The 24322-nt window shown below is 36.1% G+C and overlaps 1 long non-coding RNA gene across 1 annotated transcript; it reads left to right on the top strand.

The window, feature by feature from the left end:
- The first annotated feature begins 22313 nt into the window (after window positions 1-22313).
- LOC122197063 (uncharacterized) lies at window positions 22314-24072 on the top strand. Its single transcript, XR_006189850.1, has 3 exons — window positions 22314-22397; window positions 22487-22574; window positions 23525-24072. It is a non-coding gene; the product is annotated as an uncharacterized LOC122197063 (long non-coding RNA).
- The last annotated feature ends 250 nt before the right edge of the window (window positions 24073-24322 follow it).

Raw genomic sequence — 24322 nt, 5'->3', positions numbered from 1 at the left:
TTAGATGACATACCTTTTGAAGGACTTGTTCTTGACCCTTGAAAGCTTGAGCACCTCAAGTGTGATGCCTCTAATAGATCACAAACACTAATATGCAAGAGGATGTTTTAAGAGAATAATCTACTTATCTCAAAGAGAAGAGGCAACCGATTTTGGTCTATGGAGGGTTCTATTTATAGTGTTGGACATGCTAGGGTTACACTTGGTAAACCCTAATAACCCATGACTTTCCACATTCTCATGCTCCATGGGTTTAACCTCCGTGGACTATCCATGGATTAGGTTATCCCATAATCATGGATCAGTAGCCCACACTACAAGAATGATTGATCTACATAATCAATCCCCATATATTTAATTAGTCTCCTTTGACCTCAAAATTAATAAATTAATTCTTGATGAATACTAATTAAATAATTCCATATTAATATATTATACTTGTAATATATTAATAAAAAATAAATAACCTTATTCTCAAAATTCATCCTATCAAATTGCACTAGTGAAGGCAACCCAAAAGGACCATGCTACAATTGGTTCAAGTACATACCAGTTATAATTATGGGCTTAGACACCAAATCCAATAGTCTACCGCTTGGATAAGTCTAATAACTATTACTGTTTATGCACTTCAGGATCTGACTTAGCAATCATAAGCTTTCAAAATCCGTAGTCGAACTCTGACTTAGTCAGTGACGCGTCCTTCAGATAAGTGATCATATAATCCTTTGTTCTCAATATATCAGCTGAGCAAATACATGGAACAATGTCATACTTATTGTCCAACAGTTTGTTTCCAGATTTCCGATTCGTCTGACATAGAACATAACTAAACACATCAATTTAGTTCTGACCAGGCACGACACATAAGTCAAAACATAATCATTGAGGGGCCCAAGATATCGCTTTTAATACTCTTAGGAAAAAAGGTACAGATAAAATTTGACATTATATGCTTGTACTAACTACTCATCAAATCATGCACAATGATACGTTTTATAACATCAAGTTACTGATGCGCTTTTGTATCATTAATGCACAACCAACTTGTAGCAACAACTCATATATCTATGTTTGAAGACTTATATGATATTATCGTCTCACGATCACTCGTGATAAATTCCATGAAGTGATGCAAGTGAGCACAGGTTGATCCAATACTCAAATCTTATTTCAGAAGTACTCATGAATGGTGTAGCAAACCTGTTGCTATGTCTAACTCCTTAGAAAAATCTACAAGCCAACTCATGAAAGTTTTCTTTCATACCTACTTCCAAAGTATGATCGATTGTGGATAGTTTGAATAATAATAATAATCGTAATTTTATTATTCTAGAAGTCAAAACATGCAAAAGTGAAACAATAGTAAATAATTGACACAAGACAGTAACTTTACTTATAAATAAAACCCCTTTTATTCATCATCAAATGTCAATTACAATTTAGCTATTACAAGTTTCAATTTATCTAATTACTAAAAGTAATATCGTCCTTTAGCCCAATGCTCCTCGCATGTTGCAAGTGCTTAACCCTAGTATGTCCTTTTGTAAGAGGATTTGATGGGTTATCCTCTGACGATATCCCCTTTACCACAAGGTGCCCTTCTTCTACATGATGTCTTATGAAGTGGTATTTTCTGTCAATATGCCTGGATCTACCATGATCTCTCAGTTCCTTGGTTAAGGCAACCACACCTTCATTATCGCAGAAAATCTCCATAGGCTCCTTTATGGATGGAATGACTCCAAGGTCTCGGATGAAGTTTTTCAACCATATCGCCTCTTTCGATGCTTCGCTTGCTGCTATATACTCTGATTCGCACGTTGAATCAGCTACAGTTTCCTGCTTGGAACTTTTCCATGTCGCTGCTCCTCCATTCAGGGTAAACACCCAAACCGACTGAGAGCGGAAATTATCTCTGTCGATTTGGAAGATGGCGTTGCTATACCCTGTCACTCTCAAGTCATCACTCCCACTGAGGGTAATGATCCAATCCTTAGTCCTCTATAGGTACTTAAGAATGTTCTTAACTGCAGTCCAATGAGCTTTACCAGGAATCCATTGATATCTGCTGATCGTGCTCAAAGCAAAGGCCACATCAGGGCGAGTAGAAGTCATAGCATACATGATCGAACCAACTGCATAAGCATATGGTATATGAATCATTTCTACTATTTCAGCCTCTATACTCAGACTCTGAGTCTCCATGCTGAAATGTAAATCACCTTTCTTGGGGGTTCTCCATGCTGAAACGTTTCAACACCTTGTCCAAGTAGGTACTTTGACTAAGCCCTATTAGTCTTTTACTTCTGTCTCTTAATATCATTATCCCGAGGATATAAGCAGCTTCAACGAGGTCCTTCATAGCAAAACACTTCCCAAGCTAGGATTTAACCTCCTGTAAGGTTGGGATGTCATTTCCTATGATCTGTATGTCATCTACATACAATACCAGAAAGCTCACTATACTCTCACTAGCTTTGACATATACACAAGACTCATCCTTGCTTCCAGAAAATCCAAACTTTTTGACTTTCTTATCAAAACAAAGATTCCATCTGCGAGATGCTTGTGTCAATCCATAAAAGGATTTCTCAAGCATACACACTCGATTAGGGTACTTTGCATTGACAAAACCATCTGGCTGACTCATGTAAACATCTTCATCCAACTTTCCCTTAAGAAAAGCGGTTTTGACATCCAATTTCCATATTTCATAATCATGAAATGCAACTATGGCCAACATAACCCTTATAGATTTAATCTTCGTTACTAGTGATAAGGTCTCATCATAGTCAACTCCATGAGTTTAAGTAAAGCCCTTCGCAGCCAGTCACACTTTATATGTGTGTACTTTCCCATCTATGTTGGTATTCTTCTTGAATATCCATTTGCACCCTACTGTTTTACGACTCGGTACATTGTCAACCAAGTTCCAAACTTGATTGTGATACATGGACTGAATCTCGCTGTCCATAGCCTCTTTCCATTTTGCAGACTCGGGGCGTGCCATGGCTTCCTTGTAGTTGTTAGGTTAATCCAAATTTACTAGTGTGCTCTCACTAATAAATGTATCACCTTTAATAGTAACATGGAAACCATAAAACTCAGGTGTATTTCTAACTCTACTTGAACGCCTCAGAGGTAAGGACTCGTCAATTGGATCAACTGGAGTTTCCTCCTCAGGTTGATTACTAGTGTTTGAGGTTCCTTCACCGCTTGACTATTGAAGCTCTTCAAGGTCATTTTGCCTCCCACTTTTTCTTGGCCTATGAGTTCTCTCTCACGAAAGACTCCTCTTCTTGCAATGAAGACAACATTATCACTCGATCTGTAGAAGAGATATCCATAAGATTTTTGTGGGTAGCCGATGAAAATACATCGCTCACTCCGAGGTTAGAGCTTGTCGTGAGTTTCTTTTCTTGCAAAAGCCTTGCAACCCCAAACTTTGATGTGATCTAATGTGGGAACTTTCCCTAACCACATATCGTGAGGTGTTTTGGAAACCTTTTTGGTAGGGACTAAATTAAAGATATGGGTGGCAGTCTCTAAGGCATACCCCCAGAATGAGATAGGTAACGAAGCTCGATTCATCATTGAACGAACCATGTGTAGCAAAGTTCTATTGCGCCTCTCATCGACACCATTAAGCTGTGGTGTCCTAGGTGGCGTCAATTGCGAAAAAATTCCACATTCCTTAAGATAGTCAAGGAACTCGATACTAACATAGTCTCCTCCACGATCAGATCGCAACATCTTTATCTTCCTGCCTAATTGATTCTCCACTTCTTGCTTAAACTCTTTGAACTTTTCAAAAGTTTCTGACTTGTGCTTGATTATGTAAATATACCCATATCTACTATAATCATCAATAAAAGTCACATAGAAGCGGTTGTCATCCCTTGTAGTGGTTCTGAATGGTCCACACACATCAGTGTGCATGAGATCCAACGGAGCTTCACCCTTTCACAAGTACCAGTGAAGGGGGACTTGGTCATCTTTCCAAGTAAACAAGATTCGCAAGTGTCATCCGATTTTAAGTCGAATGACTCCAAAACTCCATCCTTTTGGACTTTGGTTATGTGCTTCTTGTTGACATGTTCATGACGACAATGCCACACACATGCTTTATCCAATTCATCGGAAGAATCAATATTCAACACATTATTTCCTAAGTTATCTACAATCATCACAGTTTCATATATACCATTGCAAGGTAATGCTTCAAAATAAAATACACCATTACAATAAGCATAAATACCGCAATTTTTATTATTAAAGGAAAAGGTAAAACCTTGTTTATACAAATTGTGAAAAGAAATAACATTTCTCGCCATATTCGCCAAGTAAAAACAATTATTCAAATCTAAATTTAAACCATTACTAAGCAATAAAGAATAAACTCCAATCTTGGTCACAAGTGACACTTTCCTATTTCCCATGATTAAGTTTATCTTCCCGTGCTCCACATCCCTACTTCTTTTTAGTCCCTGCAAATCAGAACAAATATGAATACCACAACTTGTATCAAGGACCCAAGAATTAGCATGTGATGAGTTATTAGGTTGAATAATGTAAATACCTGTAAAGGAGGGTTTGATCTTGCCATCCTTTATGTCTTGCAAGTACTTGGGGTAGCTTCGTTTCTAGTGCCCTTTTTCATGACTGTGGAGGCACTCTGATTCCTTCGGATTGGTAGAGGGATTAACAGAACCAACTTTGGTCCCACTTGAAGAGGATCCATTAAGAGACTTTCCCTTTCGTATCTTTAACAGAGCCTTCCTCTTCTTTCCCTTCCCTTGTCCGATTGCCAAAACAGGGGCAGAAGTAGTAGTAGGAGTAGACACAACCGACTTGCCTTTCAGATTGCTTTCTGCAGTCCTAAGAAGGCCTTGAAGCTTGCTAAGAGTGACCTCCTCCTTTTTCATATGATAAGTCATACATAACTGATCGTAACAAAGAGTGTAGAATACTATCTATGGCCAACTCTTCATCAAAATTGACATTCAATTTAAGCAAGCGGTCCATGAATCTCTGCATCTTTTGCAAGTGGCCCGTGATGGGTTTACCATCCTTCATTTTGGTTGTGATCATGGAGGCAATGATCTCATAACTCTCCTGCTGAGCAATTTGATGATATCTTTCCATCAAGTCATGATACGTTCTATAGGGGTAGTAGTCCTCGTAGGACTTCTGCAGCTCAGCAGTCATGGTTGCAATCATTAGACACGACACCTTAGTCGCATCCCTCTCATGAGTAGTGTATTCTGCGATTTGTTCAGGAGTAGTAGTGGTGACATCAATCTCTTTGAGCATTTTATCTAGGACATATTCTTTGTCCTCATAACAAATTGCCGTCCTGTTGTTTCAAATCTAGTCATTGAAGTTCGAGCCATCGAAAATGACCCTCCCACATAGGTTCATGAGGGAGTATGAGCCTGAAGGGATTGGGTTGGAAGCATTGCTTGGGATAGACATCTGTAAAAGACGAAGAACAAAGTTTAGATTAGATGATAATCCTTAATATTACACCCAATATGAAATATTAAGGCTAGGACCCAACACAATATTCTACAATTGCGAAGAGGGATGCCATAGTCCAATTGTAAAATATTTGAAGGTAGGTAAATGACGATTTACCAATTTGCATCATGAAAAAAAAATAGATTATTAAGTTTTAACTGGATTTGAAATTCCTGGATCTTAGAGATTCATTGAACTTTTCAATGACATGTTTAAATATCGATTGTGTCCTCCAAGTTTGTGATTGGGATGCCGATGATCACAAACTAGGAGTGAATAACCATGCAAATTAGCTTGGTACACCCAATGTTACAAATCACCTAATCAATGTGTCAGTTAACCACACACGCTCCATTGATCTATGATTAACACCAAGTTACCCTTTGCCACACATTGTCAGCCCCAAATTAGTGTGCCAGTTAACCACACACGCTCTACTAACGACTTAACAAGCTGCAAAGTGTAATTTCATGTATTAGCACCATTTCACATTTTTCCTAAAGTAAATAAGATTGGGAATTTAATAAAAGTATAGTTACTTTATATATATTTTTTTATCATTATACTTTTAATGAAGGAGAATTAATGTCCTATCCTACCCAGTCGGCTAACGACCATCCACCAGTCAAGGAAGCGGTGGGTGAGAGTGGACACCCATTAAACTACCATTTTATAGGCAGTAATCTTATACCCCCTTATAGACCGGCTTCGTGAATGAGGCCTACTAACGGTAAGACCGACTTTGTCATATACATATATATGATTAAACTTGTAATATTATAAAGTATAAGGGGTGAATTTTAACTTTTAAAACTCTAGGGTTTGGAATTAAAGTTTCATTTAATGAGACTTTGCAAATTTCAAAACTTGAAGGCAAGTTTTTGAAACTTGTCAAAACTCGTCACATTCATAAACTATGAGTTTAATTTGATTTTATTGAAGAGAACTTTCATTTTCCATAACATGAGGACAAGTTATGGAGGTCATTAAAATACATTTAGATCATTATTCTAACAACGAAAATTATCACATAATTTATGATCTAACTAAACTCATAATCAAGATAATTTCTAGTCAACAATTTGAAAGCAATTTTTTTATTCAAATAAAACCAACAATTAATTTCTAGTGTTCCAAAACCAAACCAAGCCAAGAAACTTGAAATTCTGCACATAGAGCCTTCAGCTCGTCGAGTACATGAATTGGACTCAGCGAGTTGCTCTATTACTGAATGGAATCGTTGAGTCTGTTCATGTATTCAGCAAGTTCACCAGTCAGAGGAAAAAATTTCAACTTTTTCAGCTTTGAAAAACTAGTGAGCATCAAATATAATTGAGAACAATCTTAGGCTCTGATATTACTTTTGGGTTTTGAGCACTATAACACTCCTATGGTGCACATGCAACCCTAAATGCTTTGGATCTATGTTTTCTCTATTATACAAACATATTTTCAATTTTTTCCAAAGCATTGTCCTAACTAGCATACAAATTGCTAATTGAATAAAACATCTTGTTAGATGACATACCTTTTGAAGGACTTGTAGTTCTTGACCCTTGAAAGCTTGAGCACCTCAAGTGTGATGCCTCTAATGGTTCACAAACACCAATATGCAAGAGGATGGTTTAAGAGAATAATTAATTTATCTCAAAGAGAAGAGGCAACCGATTTTGGTCAATGGAGGGTTATATTTATAGTGTTGGACATGTTAGGGTTACACATGGTAAAACCTAATAAACCATGACTTTCCACATTTTCATGCTCCATGGGTTTAACCTCCATGGACTATCCATGAATTAGTTTAGCCCATAATCATGGATCATTATGCCACACTACAAGAATGAGTGATTTTCATAATTAATCCCCATATATTTATCTAGTCTCTTTTGATCACAAAGCAATATTAATTAAATAATTCCATACTAATATATTATACTTGTAATATATTAATAAACCATAAATAACCTTATTCTCAAAATTCATCCTATCAAATTGCAATGGTGAAGGCAACCCAAAAGGACGATGCAACTATCGGGTCAAGTACATACCAATTATAGTTATGGGCTTAGACACCAAAACCAACATTACATACTTAGAAATGGATACCTCAAGGAGATCCTTAGTAGAAGAAAAGAAACATCCAAATAAAAAGATCAGGATCCTCCTAAGATCCTAAAAAAACTAGGATCCCGTCCTTTAGACGCCAAGGTAATCAATGTGATCTATGGAAGATCTGACATTAGTGGTACCTCTTATTCTGTAGCAAAAAGATATGCCAAAGTTTTGAAAACGTAGAAAAAAGAAAGGCCTTAGAAGAATAGGTCAATCACAAATGAGAAGGAGATTACCTTCGACGAAACGGATAGAACAAATATCCAAGATCCCCACAACGATGGATTGGTGATCACCCTTTACATCACCAATCATTTTATCAGAAGGATCCTTGATGATGAAGGATCCCCAGTCAACATTATACTCCTGGACGCTTTAAAAACAATGACCATTCTAGAAGCCAAAATAGTCAAACGATCCTAGGTGCTAATAGGATTCAGTGGCGAAACAAATCATACAGTCGGCAAGATAAAGCTACATATCTACATAGAAGGGGGTAAACTCTATGCAACTCTTTTGTGTAATTGATATATTCTTCTCCTATAATGTTATACTAGGTAGAACATAGATCCACAATATGAAGGTTGTCCCCTAAATATATCATTAGTATGTTCAGATTCCCATTCCATGGGGTAAAATAAAAATCACAGGTGATCAACAAGAATCCAAGGAGTGCTACAAGATCTCAACGAAATCTTCAATGGTACCACGACTAAAGTTCCTAAAAGAGTAAAGAAAAACATTAAATTGGAAGCATGAGGATATGCCAGGTATAGAAAAAATATTATAACTCATAAACTTAACATTGATCATTCTTTCAGACCAATACACCAAAAAAGAAGGATGTTTGCACCTAAGAGAAATCAGATCATCTAAGAATAAGTAGAAAAACTTCTGAAAACAGGGATGATCAAGGAAGTGAAGTTCCCATGGTGGTTGGCCAATGTGGTCGTAGTACAAAAGAAGAATGGAAAATGGAGAGTATGTATAGATTATACGAACCTTAACAAGGCTTGCCATAATGATACTTTCTCCCTGCCACACATAGATTCCATGATAGATGCCACGGTTGGCCATGAACTGCTAACATTCATGGATGCATCACTACGGTTCCAACAAATTCAAATAGAACCATCTGACCAGGAGGATACCGCATTCATAACCCCAACAAGTATATATTGCTATATTATTATGCATTTTGGTCTTAAAAATGCAGTTGAAGCATACCAAAGGCTAGTTAACCAGATGTTCAAAGAAAAACTGGGGGACACCATGGAAGTCTACATCGATGACATGGTGGTCAAATCAAAGAAAGTTGAAGCTCACCTCAAGGATCTTGAGGACGCCTTCAACATACTAGACGAATACAATATGAAGCTGAGTCCTTCCAAATGTTGTTTTGGAATGAGATCAGGCAAGTTCCTCGGATACATGGTGACTAAATGTGGAATAGAAGAAAGTCCAGAGTAAATAAATTCCATCATCGATTTAAGATCCCCATCCTCGAAAAAGGTTATTCATAGACTAACAAGAAGAGTAGCAGCACTAAACAAGTTCATCTCAAGATCCTCAGAGAGGTATAAACCTTTCTATGACATCTTGAATAATAACAAAAGGTTTAAGTGGACCAAAGAGCATGGAGATAATTTTCAGGAACTTAAAAATTATTTAAGGTTAGCACCCTTGTTGGTGAAACTACTAGATGGAGAATCGCTACTCCTATACCTCTTAGTATCCTTTAATGTTGTAAGTATTGTTTTAGCCAAGGATCTTAACAGAGACCAACATCTCTACTATGCAATTAAAAGTCTCTTGGATCCTGAGACCAGGTACTCCCATCTTGAAAAAATAATAAGTAACTACTTCAACAAAATTAAGAAACTATTTTGAAACACGTACTATACCTGTAAAAATTAATTATCCTATTAAGCATGTTATGCAACAACCAGATTTGTCAGGTAGGATGGAAAAGTGGTCTGTGAAGCTGAGCACCTATGACATCAAATATGAACCAAGACCAACAATAAAATTACAAGCACTAGCAGTCTTTATGGTTGATTTCAGTGATGATCTACAACCTGAAGAATAATTGGAAAGCAAGGAACTCCAAAAAGAAGAAATCATGGGAAGATGGACACTCTTTATTGATGGATCTTCTAATTTTAGAGGAAAATGCCTATGGATCATACTAAAATCGCCACAAGGGGACATCATACCCCAGGAAGTCAGTTGTGAATTCGATGCAACCAACAATAGGGCTAAATACAAAGCATTGATCATGGGATTACAGTTGGCCAAGGATCGTCAAATCAAGGATCTTCAGGTATTCCTTGATTCCTTATCATTAAGTAATCACTTTGATGGATACTATGCAGTAAAAGGCGAAAAGGTAGCACTATACCTCTAGATCCTTAAAAAAATTGGCCTCTGAATTTGAAGCTTACAGTATAAGCCAAGTTCTTATAGAAGAAAATGTTAAGGCAGACGTACCGACCAATCTAGTATCTTCCCCTACGATCCCGCTAGAAGTCAAGATTCCTGTAACCCATATATTGATCCCAACGATAGAAGATCCCTCCAAAAAACAAGAAAATACAAATAACCATGATCAAACAACCAACCCAGTAATAATTGAAGATCCTCACCCTTAACAGCTTACTCAAGATCCTAATCGTCAGGATCCTAACATTCAGGATCCTCCGCCAATCAAGAAATCCTAGATCTAACCCGTTATGGAGTATCTCCACAATGGAACGATTCCAAGAAAAGAAAAAATTGACAAAAGCATTGAAGATGACGGTCTCACATTTTTTGATGATCTAAGGCAAATTGTACAAGAAATCTATTGAAGGCCCATACCTTAGATGCTTAGAAGATCACATGGTTGTAGAAGTCCTAAAAGATATACATAAAAGGGACGGTGGAAACCATACTTGGGGAAGATACTTATACTCTAAGGTCTTAAGGATGGGATACTACTAGCCAACGATGAAAAACGATGCTTTTTTATACGCATAAAAATGTGGTTCTTGCCAAAGGCATATCAACATCCTTCATTGACCTGACGAACCATTGCATCCTATCATTTCCACTTTGCCATTCATGAAATAAGGAATAGATAGTTACCAAAAGGTCCTATTGGAAAGGTGTTCATGCTACTGATGACGGGCTACTTCTAGAAATAGATAGATGATGAAGCCTTTGTTCAGATATGAGACAAGGAGGTACTCTCATTTATCAAACTAAATATCTTGACCAGGTTTGGGATCCCTGCCGAAATCATATGTAATATTGGATCTTAGATCATAAGCAAGAGGACTAGAGACTTTTGCACGAGTTGTGGAATGAGAATGGTAATGTCCACTCTTGTTCATCCTCAAGCTAATGGTCAAGTTGAATCCAGCAACAAGATTATCGTTAACAATTTAAAGAAAAGGTTAGATCAGAAGAAAGGAAGATGGGTAGAAGAGCTTCCTTTGGTCCTATGGGCAGATAGGACCACTTCAAAAATAAATAGCCATTGGCCATACTCCATACTCCTTGGTGTTTGGAACAGAATTCGTGATTCATACTGAAGTAGTGATCCCAACGAGAAGATACTAATTGTAGGATCAAGAGAAAAACGATAGGATCCTAACCCATGATATTGACACTATCGATGAACTCATATATTTTGCTAGGATCCGCATTGTTGCTCCTCAAAAAAGGATCACTAAAGCATATAATAAGAAAATTAAAGTAAGAAGATTCTAAACATGTGACATGGTCCTTAGGAAGACATTCCAAAATACCAAGGAACCCAATGCAGGAAAATAGGCACCTAAATGGGAATGACCATATCTCATTGATTCAAAAGCAGGAAAGGGGTGTATTGGCTAGCTACCCTTAAAGGGAACGTCTTACCATGATCCTGAAATGCCGTTCACCTGAAAGCATATTTCATATAAGTTGCATAAATCACTTTTGACGAATTCAAGTTACACCCTATCTACCATCTACTTTCATCTAATTCTTTTATTTACTCTTGTAAAAGCCATTTATAACTTAAGCATCGTAGGGGCGTTAGCTAAGCTAACGCCCACCCCAAACTAATTTTTGTTGCATGTAGGAACTCAAGAATCTTAACACACAAGGATCCTGACATTCGAGGATCCTAGCACTCTAGGATCCCAATATCTAGATCATTTTATGATCTTAACGATTGCAATACGTGAGTATACAAATAACTATGAATAGAGACTGATCCTATCTCTTACGATTAAGGGTACTCAATCCCCTCTAAGGTTTGAAGAGTTAATTACCTCTTTCACACGAGTTAAGGATTCCACACCTTTCTTAGACGCACAAAATCTTACTATGGGATGTGAATAAGGGGATCATTTCATGCTGCATTGACTTGGTGACACTCTTATTTATGAACATATGTTACGATCCTGACGTTTAAACCTCAGGTTTATAACACTAACATGTTATCTTAAGTTGTGATTTTTCCCAATAATAATTTTCTAAATTTTATGACACTAACATGTTACCTTATGTTGGGATTTTCTAGTAATTTGCTAAGGTTCATGATACTAACATGTTATCTTTAGTAACACTAACATGTTATCTTAAGTTTGGATTTTCCCTGATGATTTGTCAAGGTCGATAATCATTGTCATGTTTTCATAAGTTAGGATTTTTCCCTAAGAAATATACAAGGCTTGTAGCATTTTCATGTTACAAATAGGGATCCTTCCTAGTTGTATTCTATGTTGGGATTATTCCCACTTAACTCCTGAGGTGAGATCCTACACAAATTTCTAAGTAATAATCTAATAAAGATCTCCTATGATGAACTCCTAAAGCAAGGATCCTTTCATATGAAAAACTTCAGGATCATACTAAAGGAATCACAACTTTAAATTTCTCCTAAGGTTACGATCCTAAGGAGCACCAGGTTTAATCTATCTTTTAAAAATATTTTTTCTATGTAATGTTTGAAGGTTTGTTTTCTTAAAAGATAATAACTGTTTTAAGATCCCAAATTGATTATTAATCATTTCAGGTTATTCAGATCTTCAAAATTTCATATAAGGTTTGAGGGATATTTAAATAACGTATTGCTACAACCACGCAATCAGGGAAATATAAAACCACCATAGATTAAAAAAAGGAGTCGTACACCAACTCCACGAGGACGAAAAATAATTGTCATTGACAAAACTATGCAACATATTTTTATCTAACATGCGTAAACCATAGCTTGGCCATCATTTCCTAGGGTCTTCTCCTCTTCATTCGTCGCCGACTCCTACCCTTCAGGATCCTGACCAATATAGACTGGCTCACCGGTCAATTCCGCTAAAGCTGCAGGCCAGCCAACCAGATTATAGGATCCTGTATTCGCCTTATCTTCAGCTAATTTAGTATTGGCTTTCTAAACTGCCACAAAAACAGTGGTCTTTACCTCAGCGATTGCCTCATCCATCTCTGTAACATGCTCCTCCTATTTCTTGGCCTTCTCTTTCCTCTAGAGCTCCATCCATTTCAAGAGATCCTAGTTGGTTGCCTTCTATGTTATCTCTTGCTCTTTAAGGACTTGTTTATCTCTCTCAGCCCGGATCAGCAAGTCATCAGAGATGTGTTCGGTGACCTCTAACAAAAAAAAGACTTCAGAAACGTAAAAAACAAAAATGTGAAAAGCAAAACGATATTGGCACTTACAGCCTGAGAAAAGGAAAGCAACTTCCGGAGTGCATCCTCCACTCAAAGATTCTATAAGCTCCAATCCATAGACCCACCTATTTTTCTCTTTTTGGATACCAAAGTCTTCACCATAAGATATATGGAAGTCCTTTTGATAGAGAAAGAGGATGAAACCTTCCCCTTCTTTACCACCAGTTGACCACTGGACAAGGCCATGTCAAGATCGGCAAGAGTCATGTGAGCACCTGAGCGTGTAACCTTGGATCCTGAGTGTGATAGTAAAAACCATAAGAAGTCAGGATCATCTATGAAAAAGAAGGACAAGTCAGATATTCTTACCCATCGACATAGAGACAATGGCAGCGGAACTCTCTTGATGATTGAGCCTAAATGATTTTTCTAACTCGGAGGGATGAGTTCTTCAAATTTAAAATCTGCAAAAAAAAATCAAGCAAAATAAGAAATGTGAATATTAGGATCCCTAGTGAAAAGATACGAACCATACACTTCTAAACCCAACACCATGGTAAAATAATTCTGTTAGGAACGAAGTCACGTTTTACAAAAAAAGTATTTTCCTTTCTTAGCACCATCGTTATGCTTGGATTTTAAGACGAGAGGTGATCTATCAGTTTTGACTTTCAACAGGAAACATGAATTCCCAAAGCTCCAATGGTCATAGACATAAGCTAACTTGTTTAAACCAATGTTGAGATCTATGGAGCTCACATTCAAAAGTTACGATGATTTAGTCGCAGAAAACGATAAATATACACCGGTTATTGGCTCTAAACGCACCATAACATGCCATAAACAATAATTATAAAGTATCGGAAAACACTTTATAGAACGTAATATGACCTAGTATTTAATTTTTTACTCCGGTTATTTTTCTAGAAAACGTCATATACCGAGAAAACAGACGTTTATTGTGTTTTAACGCTTATATATATATATATATATATATATATATATATATATATATATATATATATATATATATATATATATATATATAACAATTTGAGAAATAGTTAAATTATAAGGTTCTAATATTATTATTAATAATACTGATTAACATTATTATTTGTTATTATACCTTATAAATTACACAATTACACAACACTTTTTACCATATTTTTATAGAATGCCAATAGATACATTTTATAAAAAATGCTAAGAACTCTCCTTTGTATCCTCTCTTTCTCTCCCAACCATCCCCTCCTTCCCCAACATCATCATGATCACTTTTATATTTTATAATCAAAGAACCATACTTAGATTATTTTAATCAAAAGGCCATGCTCTTTTCACATCACCCTTTATAAGCATGCTTCTTTACCTAAGTCAACACTCAACCTCTCCCTCCATCTACCTCCTTAAATTCTCGGCCCAAGGCTCCCCTCTTCACCCTCTCAGTTTTGCAAAACTTCACTTCCTTTCTCACGTTCTCTCAAGATCCTCTCAAGTTAGTCCAAGTTCTTTCCAACTGTTTATCAAGAGTTTTTGTAAGTTCTCGATTAATATTTCGACTTCTACTACCATTTATCATCCTCTTTAGGTTACCTTATTCATATTCTTGAACAAAAAACCCAAGGCAAGATCTTGAAGGGTCAAGAAGGAGTTTGCTTGCAAGAACTAGATCTTTCTCTCTTACTCACCATTTACTCACCATCTCCTACGGATAACACAAAAGGTGAATTCATACTCATCATTTTTCAACTTTTTAAATGCTTTAGAGGGGCAGGGATACAAGTCTTCTAACAATTTATTTTGGTCTCAAAATATAGTAGGTTGTTTATGTTTGGTTATTTTTCTATAAAAGTGTTTTAAATGAAAAATGTGTTATGATAAGCAAAGATTCATGTTTAGGTTGAGAAAATAACATATAAAACTCTTACACTTCAAAATCACCAACAAAAAAAAACATAATATTACTTTGTTGGTAAAAATAATTATGAAAACTGCAGAAGTCCAAAAAGATATACATAAAAGGGACTGTAGAAACCATACTTGGGGAAGATACTTATACTCTAAGGTCTTAAGGATGGGATACTACTGGCCAACGATGAAAAATGATGCCTTTTTATACGCAAAAAATGTGGTTCTTGCCAAAGGCATATCAACATCCTTCATTGACCTGAAGAACCATTGCATCCTATCATTTCCACTTCGCCATTCATGAAATAAGGAATAGATAGTTACCAAAAGGTCCTATTGGAAAGGTGTTCATGCTACTGATGACGGGCTACTTCTAGAAATAGATAGATGATGAAGCCTTTGCTCAGATATGAGACAAGGAGGTACTCTCATTTATCAAACTAAATATCTTGACCAGGTTTGGGATCCCTATCGAAATCATATGTAATATTGGATCTTAGATCATAAGCAAGAGGACTAGAGACTTTTGCACGAGTTGTGGAATGAGAATGGTAATGTCCACTCTTGTTCATCCTCAAGCTAATGGTCAAGCTGAATCCAACAATAAGATTATCGTTAACAATTTAAAGAAAAGGTTAGATGAGAAGCAAGGAAGATGGGTAGAATAGCTTCCTTTCGTCCTATGGGCAGATAGGACCACTTCAAAAATAGCCATTAGCCATACTCCATACTCCTTGGTGCTTGGAACAGATTTTGTGATCCATACTGAAGTAGTGATCCCAACGAAAAGATACCAATTGTAGGATCAAGAGAAAAACGATAGGATCCTAACCCAGGATATTGACACTATCAGTGAACTCAGGTATCTTGCTAGGATCCGCATTGTTGCTCATCAAAAAAGGATCACTAAAGCATATAATAAGAACATTAAAGTAAGAAGATTCCCAACATATGACATGGTCCTTAGGAAGACATTCCAAAATACCAAGGAACCCAATGCAGGAAAATTGGCGCCTAAATGGGAATGACCATATCTCATTGATTCAAAAGCAGGAAGGGAGGTGTATTGGCTAGCTACCCTTGAAGGGAACGTCTTACCATGATCCTAGCACTCATGGATCCCAATATCTAGATCATTTTATGATCTTGATGATTGCAATACGCGAGTATACAAATAACTATGAATAGAGACTGATCATATCTCTTACGATTAAGGGTACTCAATCCCCTCTAAGGTTTAAAGAGTTAATTACCTCTTTCACACGAGTTAAGGATTCGACACCTTTCATGGACGCACAAAATCTTACTATGGGATGTGAATAACAGGATCATTTCTCGCTGCATTCACTTGGCGACACTCTTATTTCTTAACATATGTTAAGATCTTGATGTTTAAACCTCAGGTTTATAACACTAACATGTTATCTTAAGTTTCGATTTTACCCAATAATAATTTTCTAAATTTTATGACACTAACATGTTATCTTAAGATCGGATTTTCCAGTAATTTGCTAAGGTTCATGACACTAACGTGTTATCTTAAGTAACACTAACATGTTATCTTAAGTTGGGATTTTCCCTGATGATTTGCCAAGTTCGATAAACATTTTCATGTTTTCATAAGTTAGGATTTTCCCTAAGAAATGTACAAGGCTTGTAGCATTTTCATGTTACAAATAGGGAACCTTCCCAGTTGTATTCTAAGTTGGGATTATTCCCACTTAACTCCTGAGGTGAGATCCTACACAAATTTCTAAGTAATAAGTTAATAAAGATCTCCTATGATGAACTCCTAAAGCAAGGATCCTTTCATATGAAAAACCTCAGGATCATACTAAAGGAATCACAACTTTAATGTTCGCCTAAGGTTATGATCGCTAAGGAGCACCAGGTTTAATCTATCCTTTAAAAATATTTTTTCTACATAATGTTTGAAGGTTTGTTATCTTAAAAGATATTAACTATTTTAAGATCCCAAATTGATTATTAATTATTTTAGGTTATTAAGATCTCAAAAATTTCATATAAGGTTGAGGGATATTTAAATAAACTATTGCTACAACCACGCAAGCAGGAAAATATAAAACAACCATAGATTAAAAAAGGAGTTGTATACCACCTCCACGAAGATGAAAAATAATTGTCATTGACAAAACTATGCAAAATATTTTTATCTAACATGCCTAAACCATAGCTTGGCCATCATTGCCTAGGGTCTTCTCCTCTTCATTCGTCGCCGGCTTCTACCCTTCAGGATCCTGACCGATATAGACTGGCTCACCGTTCAATTCCGCTAAAGCTGCAGGCCACCCATCCAGATTGCAGGATCCTGTATTCGCCATATCTTCAGCTAATTTGATATTGGCTTCCTAAACAGCCACAAAAACAGTGGCCTTTACCTCAGCGATTACCTCATCCATCTCTGTAACATGCTCCTCCTATTTCTTGGCCTTCTCTTTGCTCTAGAGCTCCATCCGTTTCAAGAGATCCTAGTTGGTTGCCTTCTATGTTATCTCTTGCTCTTTAAGGAATTGTTTATCCCTCTTAGCCCGGATCAGCAAGTCATCAGAGATGTGGTCGGAGACCTAAAACAAAAAAAAAGGCTTCAGAAACGAAAAAACGAAAATGTGAAAAGCAAAACAATATTGGCACTTACAGCCTGAGAAAAGGAAACCAACTTCTGGAGTGGATCCTCCACTCCAAGATTCTATAATCTCCAATCCATAGACCCACCCATTTTTCTCTTTTTGGATACTGGAGTCTTCACCGTAAGATATATGGAAGTCCTTTTGATAGAGAAAAAGGATGAAAGACCCTAAAAAGGCCCCCATAAGATGGAAGAATGACCCCAAAAAGGCCCTTATAAGAAACACAGAATGGGGAGTCCTCGCCGCTATTATCCATACAGCCACCAACCAACCCAAGCAATATGCTAGAAATCTTCCGAAGTGCGACAAGTGCACTTATCATCAATTCGGCGCATGTAGTGATATGTATTGCTTCAACGGCTAACAAAATGTGCACGAGAAAGTCGTCCGAATCAATCTGCCAAACAACAAAACTCTCATTGTGTATGGTGACAAACAAGGCAAGGGCCTCTGAGGTATCTCGTGTATGAAAGCGAAGAAGTACTTGCACAAGAAGTATTATGCATTCCTATCCCATATTATATAAAATTAGAAAGAGGCGAAGGAAATCATGGACATACTAGAAGTCCGTGGCTTTCCCGACGTATTTCCAAAAGACCTCCCAGGGTTACCGCTTGTTCGAAAAGTCGAGTTCATAATCGATTTAATCCTAGAAGCAGCCCCGTATCAAAGTACTGATACAAATTAGCCTTGGAAGAGATGCATGAGTTGTCTAGTCAACTATACGAATTATTTAATAAAGGGTTTATCAGATCGAGCTTCTCACCTTGGGTAGCACTGGTCCTATTTGTAAAGAAGAAAAATGGATCCTTTAGAATGTGTATTCAGTACCTGGAAATGAACAAGCTAACCATGAAAAACCAGTACCCACTCCCCAGGATTGATGACCTGTTCGACTAATTACAAGGATCCAGCTACTTGTAAAAGATAGATTTGAGATCAAGGTACCACCAGCTTAGAGATCAGGAAGAAGACATTTTGAAGATGGCATTCAGAGCTCGATATGGCCAGTACAAGTGTGTCATAATGCCATTCGGACTGACCAATGCTCCAGTTGTATTCATCGACCTCATGAATGCATATGCACACCATATCTAGAAAAATTTGTGATTGTATTCATGGATGATATATTAATATACTCATGAAGTGAAGAGGAGCATTGTCAGCACTTGATATTGGAGTTGTTACGAAAGGAGAACTTTTATGCCAAATTTCTAAGTGTGAGTTCTAGTTACGGAAGATAGACTTCCTAGGGTACATAGTCAACAAAGATGAAATACATGTTGACACAACCAAAATAAAGGCAGTAGAGAAATAGGAAGCTCCAAGGATGCCAATGGAGGTATGCCAATTCTTGGGTCTTGTTGGCTATTATTGAAGATTCATCAAGATCTTCTCCAAGATAGCTAAACCCCTCACAACGTTGACCCATAAATGGGTGAGCTTTGACTGGGAAGGAAAACAAGAGGATTCCTTTCATTCATTAAATAGAGCATTGTGTAGTGCACCAATCCTTCCCCTCCTGGAAGGCACAGAGGACTTCGTTGTGTATTGCAATGCTTCGAAACAAGGGTTGGTATGTGTGCTCATGCATAGAGGAAATTTCACCGCCTATGTTTCTAGGCAGCTCAAAACCAATGAGGTCAACTACACCACCCATAGTCTTGATCTTGGAGTTGTGGTATTCGCATTGAATATTTTGAGATATTATCTGTACGGTACCAAGTGTCTGGTATTTACTAATCACAAGAGCCTTCAGCATATCCTCAACAAAAAAGAGCTTAACATGAGGCAACGATGATGGGTCTAGCTCTTAACCGATTATGAATGTGATATTCGTTACCATCCGGGAAAGGTGAACGTAGTGGCAGATGCTTTAAGCCAAAAGGAACACTCAACGTCTCGAATAAGATCGTTAACGATAACCATACACTCACATCTTTCCGCGTAAATCAAGAATTCTTAACTCGATGCCCAAATAACAGAAAATGCCTCGAGTGAAGCGCTGCGAGGAATTGATAAAATCTTTGAACTCAGAGATGATGGGATTCAGTACTTCGTGAATCGAATATAGATGTCAAATTTTGATGGCCTTAGAGAATTGATTATGAATGAAGCACACAAGACTAAATATTTTGTTAATCCTGGTTTAGAAAAGACGTACCTAGACCTGAAAAAGCTATATTGGTGGCCAAACATGAAAGCTGAGATTGTCACTTATGTGGGCAATTGCTTAACCTATGCTAAAGTCAAGGTAGAGTAACAAAAGTCCTCGGGTTGGTTACAACAACCAGAAATACCCAAGTGGAAGTGGGAGCGGATTACCATGGACTTCATAAGAAAATTACCCAATACTTTTGGTGGAATCAACACGATTTGGGTGATTGTTAATAAATTAACCAAGTCTGCCCACTTCCTACTAATCAAGGAGACTAGAAAAATGGAAAAGCTGATAAGGACGTATCTCAAGGAGATCATGAGACTACACGCTGTGCCACTATCCATCATCTCGGATAAGAATAGTCGATTCACTTCACGCTTTTGGCAATCGTTGCAGAGGTCCTTGGGAACATGACTTGACATGAGTACAGCATAACATCCACAAACAAATGGTCATGGTGAGCAAACTATTCAAACACTGGAAGTTACACTACTTGCCTGTATGATGGATTTCGTCCAGGAATGGGATGCTCACCTACCATTAGTTTAGTTCTCTTATAACAATAGCTACCACATCACCATCAAGACCGCTCCATTTGAGGTTCTTTACGAATGCAAGTGCAGGTCACTGTTATGTTGGGCTAAAATTGACGATACCCAACTGGCTAGGGGTCAAGTGAAGAATAGAACAATCACCGACCTAGAAATTATATGGGAAACAACGAGGAAGATTATTCAAATATTGGAATAACTGAAAGCGTCTTGAGATCAGCAAAAGAACTATGCTCACAGGAGACGCAAACCCTTGTAGTTTCAGGTTGGTGACCGGGTACTATTAAAAGTCTCACCATGGAAAGGGATGATACGATTTGGAAAGCAAGGAAAACTTAATTCACGATATATATATATATATATATATATATATATATATATATATATATATATATATATATATATATATATATATATATATTATAGGACCTTTTGAGATCCTTGCGAGGATAGTTCTTGTAGTTTACAAGCTCCTATTGCTCCCAAAAACTTAGCTATATACACCCTATCTTTCACGTATCAAACCTCAAGAAATGCCTCTCTAACAAAACTCTTGTCATTCCGTTAGACGAGATTGAGGTCAACGAAAGTCTGAATTTTATCGAAGAACCGATTGAAATCATGGATAGGGATGTCAAGAAAACAAAACAAAGTCGCATTCCAATAGTAAAGGTCTGCTGGAACGCTTAGCGGGGACCTGAGTTTACTTGGGAACGCGAGGATCAAATGAAACAGAAATATCCCATATTTCCAAATCTCTAGGAGCCCGGTACTTAAAACTAAAATCGGGACGTAATTTTTTTTCAACAGGGGGATGATGTGACACCCGTAAATTTTGGTCAACAAAATTCGCTGAAGCATAACTTAGGTTAAATGGTGAAATGTAATTTTCATAACCTTCCTGATGTATTATTGGATATTATAATACTACATACGCGATTTTAAATAAATTATGAAGTAAACACTTTAATTACGAATAATATACTACAGCCGCGTAGAAATTCGATAAATCACAAAAATATTATTTTAATGTAAGTAATCCTCATAACACGATGTATTTGTGTTTACGATTCCGTAGACATATGGAACGTCTAAACCCGAGCTCGCATTAAAAAGTTACGATGATTAAGTCACAGAAAACGATAAATGTACACCGGGTATCGGCTATAAACGCACTAAAACATGCCATAAATAATAATTATAAAGTATAGGAACACACTTTATAGAACGTAATATGACCTAGTATTTAGTTTTATACTCTGATTATTTTTCTAGAAAAATTTCATATACCGAGAAAACAGAAGTTTACTGTGTTTTAACGCTTATATTTTTATATATATAACAAGTGGAGAAATAGTTAAATTATATTGTTTTAATATTATTATTAATAATATTGATTAACATTACTATTATTAGTTATTATACCTTACAAATTACACAATTACACAATACTTTGTACCATATTTTTATAAAATGTCAAGGTTTATATAAGAGACTAGATATATTGTATAAAAAATGCTAAGAAGTCTCTTTTGTTCCTCTCTCACCACTGTCCTCTCCTTCCCCAACATCATCATTATCACTTTTATATTTTATAATCAAAGAACCATACTTAGATCATTTTAATCAAAAGGACATGCTCTTATCACATCACCTTTTCTAAGCATGCTTCTTTACCTAAGTCAACACTCAACCTGTCCCTCCTTAAATTGATGGCTCAATCCTCCCCTCTCCACCCTCTCACTTTTGAAAAACTTCACTTCCATTCTCATATTCTCTCAAGATTCTCTCAATTTAGTCCATGTTCCTTCCAAGTGTTGAGCATGAGTTTTGGTAAGTTCTTCATTCATATTTCGAGTTCTACTACCATTTATCATCATCTTTTGGTTACCTTATTCTTATTCTTGAACCAAAAACCCTAGGCAAGATCTTGAAGTGTCAAGAAGGTGTTTGCTTGCAAGAACTAGATCTTTCTCTCTTACTCACCATCTTCTAGGGAAAGCAAAAAAGGTGAGTTCATACCCTTCATTTTCTACCTTTTAAATGTTTTTAGGGGGGGGGGGGGGGGGGGGATACAAGTCTTCTAACTATTTATTTTGGTCTCAAAATATAGTATGTTGAATATGTTTTGTTATTTTGCTATAAATTGTTTTATATGAAAAATGTGTTATGATAAGTTAAGATTCATGTTTAGTTTGAGAAAATAACATATAAAACTCTTACATTTAAAAATCACCAAAAAAATACATATATTACTTTGTTAGTAAAAATAGTTATAAAAAGTGCACCATATGATTTTTGGCAAAAAGACAAGATTTTAAATGTTGTCATCACTTTCATAAAATGACTAAAACTAGTAAGTTGTCATCACTTATTAAAAAAGTTGTTTTGTCTGCTTTATTGGTTATATTTAATGCCTTAGATGTAAGAAAACTAATTGGTTCAAATATATATATATATATATATATATATATATATATATATATATATATATATATATATATATATATATATAACAACTTTTAGGCATAAATACAAGAACACGCCAAAAACACTTATATAAATTATAATAAATATAATTTATGAAACGAACAACAATAACACGACAAATATACGAAAAATAAGTATGGAAAATATAATTGGTACATACTATAATTATCATGGACACTTTGATAATGAAAAATGCAAAGGAGATTTCATAATATTACAAACAACGAAAAAGATCACTTTGAACGGTTATATGAGATACTTTCTACATATTACTAAACAGTTACCGGGTAAGTCTTGGATTGTAACTTAAATCTTAAATGAGTGGGATAGTTGTGTGTGTATGTGTCTATATATATATATATATATATATATATATATATATATATATATATATATATATATATATATATATATATATATATATATATATATATATATATATATATGGGATTGACAATCGCTACCTATAGTTCTTCGCTACAGCTTTGATCGACGGGTCTGGGATGACAAATTTCTTAACATATCACGACGCTTGAAGAAAGTCGGGCAGGCACACGACATAGGTGATAGAAGGGTTATAATCACTCACGAATAACTACAACAAACATCTATTGGTTTCATAATACCCTCTTTAGTCTTACACGATTATGAAACTTTATTTTCACACTCGATATAAGTAAAGATTTACTATTGTATTATGGTTTTGATGGTTTTAAAACTACATCTATCTTTAAGAAAATTATGTTTTTTCTTGTTACGAACACTACTAGTTTTACAAATAAATTCTCAGTTTTGTCAATACAAAATCTTATGAACTCACCAGCATAATGTTCACACTTTCAAAACCGCTTGTATTCTCAGGTAATCATTAGTCGGAAGAGACTAAGCTTTTGGGAAGTGACACGAAAGCATCATGCTTGTTTATTTTGTTTTCATACAGTATGTTGATTCGAAAAATTAACATTTAGAACATGTAACTTATCTAATTATAATGTATGATGGTTGTTTACGCACTAGTGTTTCGACGTATTCAATTATTTTGATTCTGTGTTCTCGTTCCACCCTCAGGCGATTATGCCATCCAGTTTGGGAGTGTAACATAATTTGGGGGCAATTGTTAGGGCAGGATCCTAGAATCATATTCAGGATCCTTAGTATTCCTGAAGTTCGTGGATCCTTAAGCATATCTCAGGATCCTGAGTATTATCACTAACATTTCCTAACACATATAAAGACTATATTCTTCTTTATCTTTGTTACATGTCCAA

The sequence above is a fragment of the Lactuca sativa genome, chromosome 3, assembly GCF_002870075.4.
Source record: "Lactuca sativa cultivar Salinas chromosome 3, Lsat_Salinas_v11, whole genome shotgun sequence".
In the NCBI taxonomy this organism is placed as follows: Eukaryota; Viridiplantae; Streptophyta; class Magnoliopsida; order Asterales; family Asteraceae; genus Lactuca; species Lactuca sativa.
The sequence above is the reverse complement of the archived record's forward strand: the minus strand, read 5'-3'. Positions and strand labels throughout refer to the sequence as shown.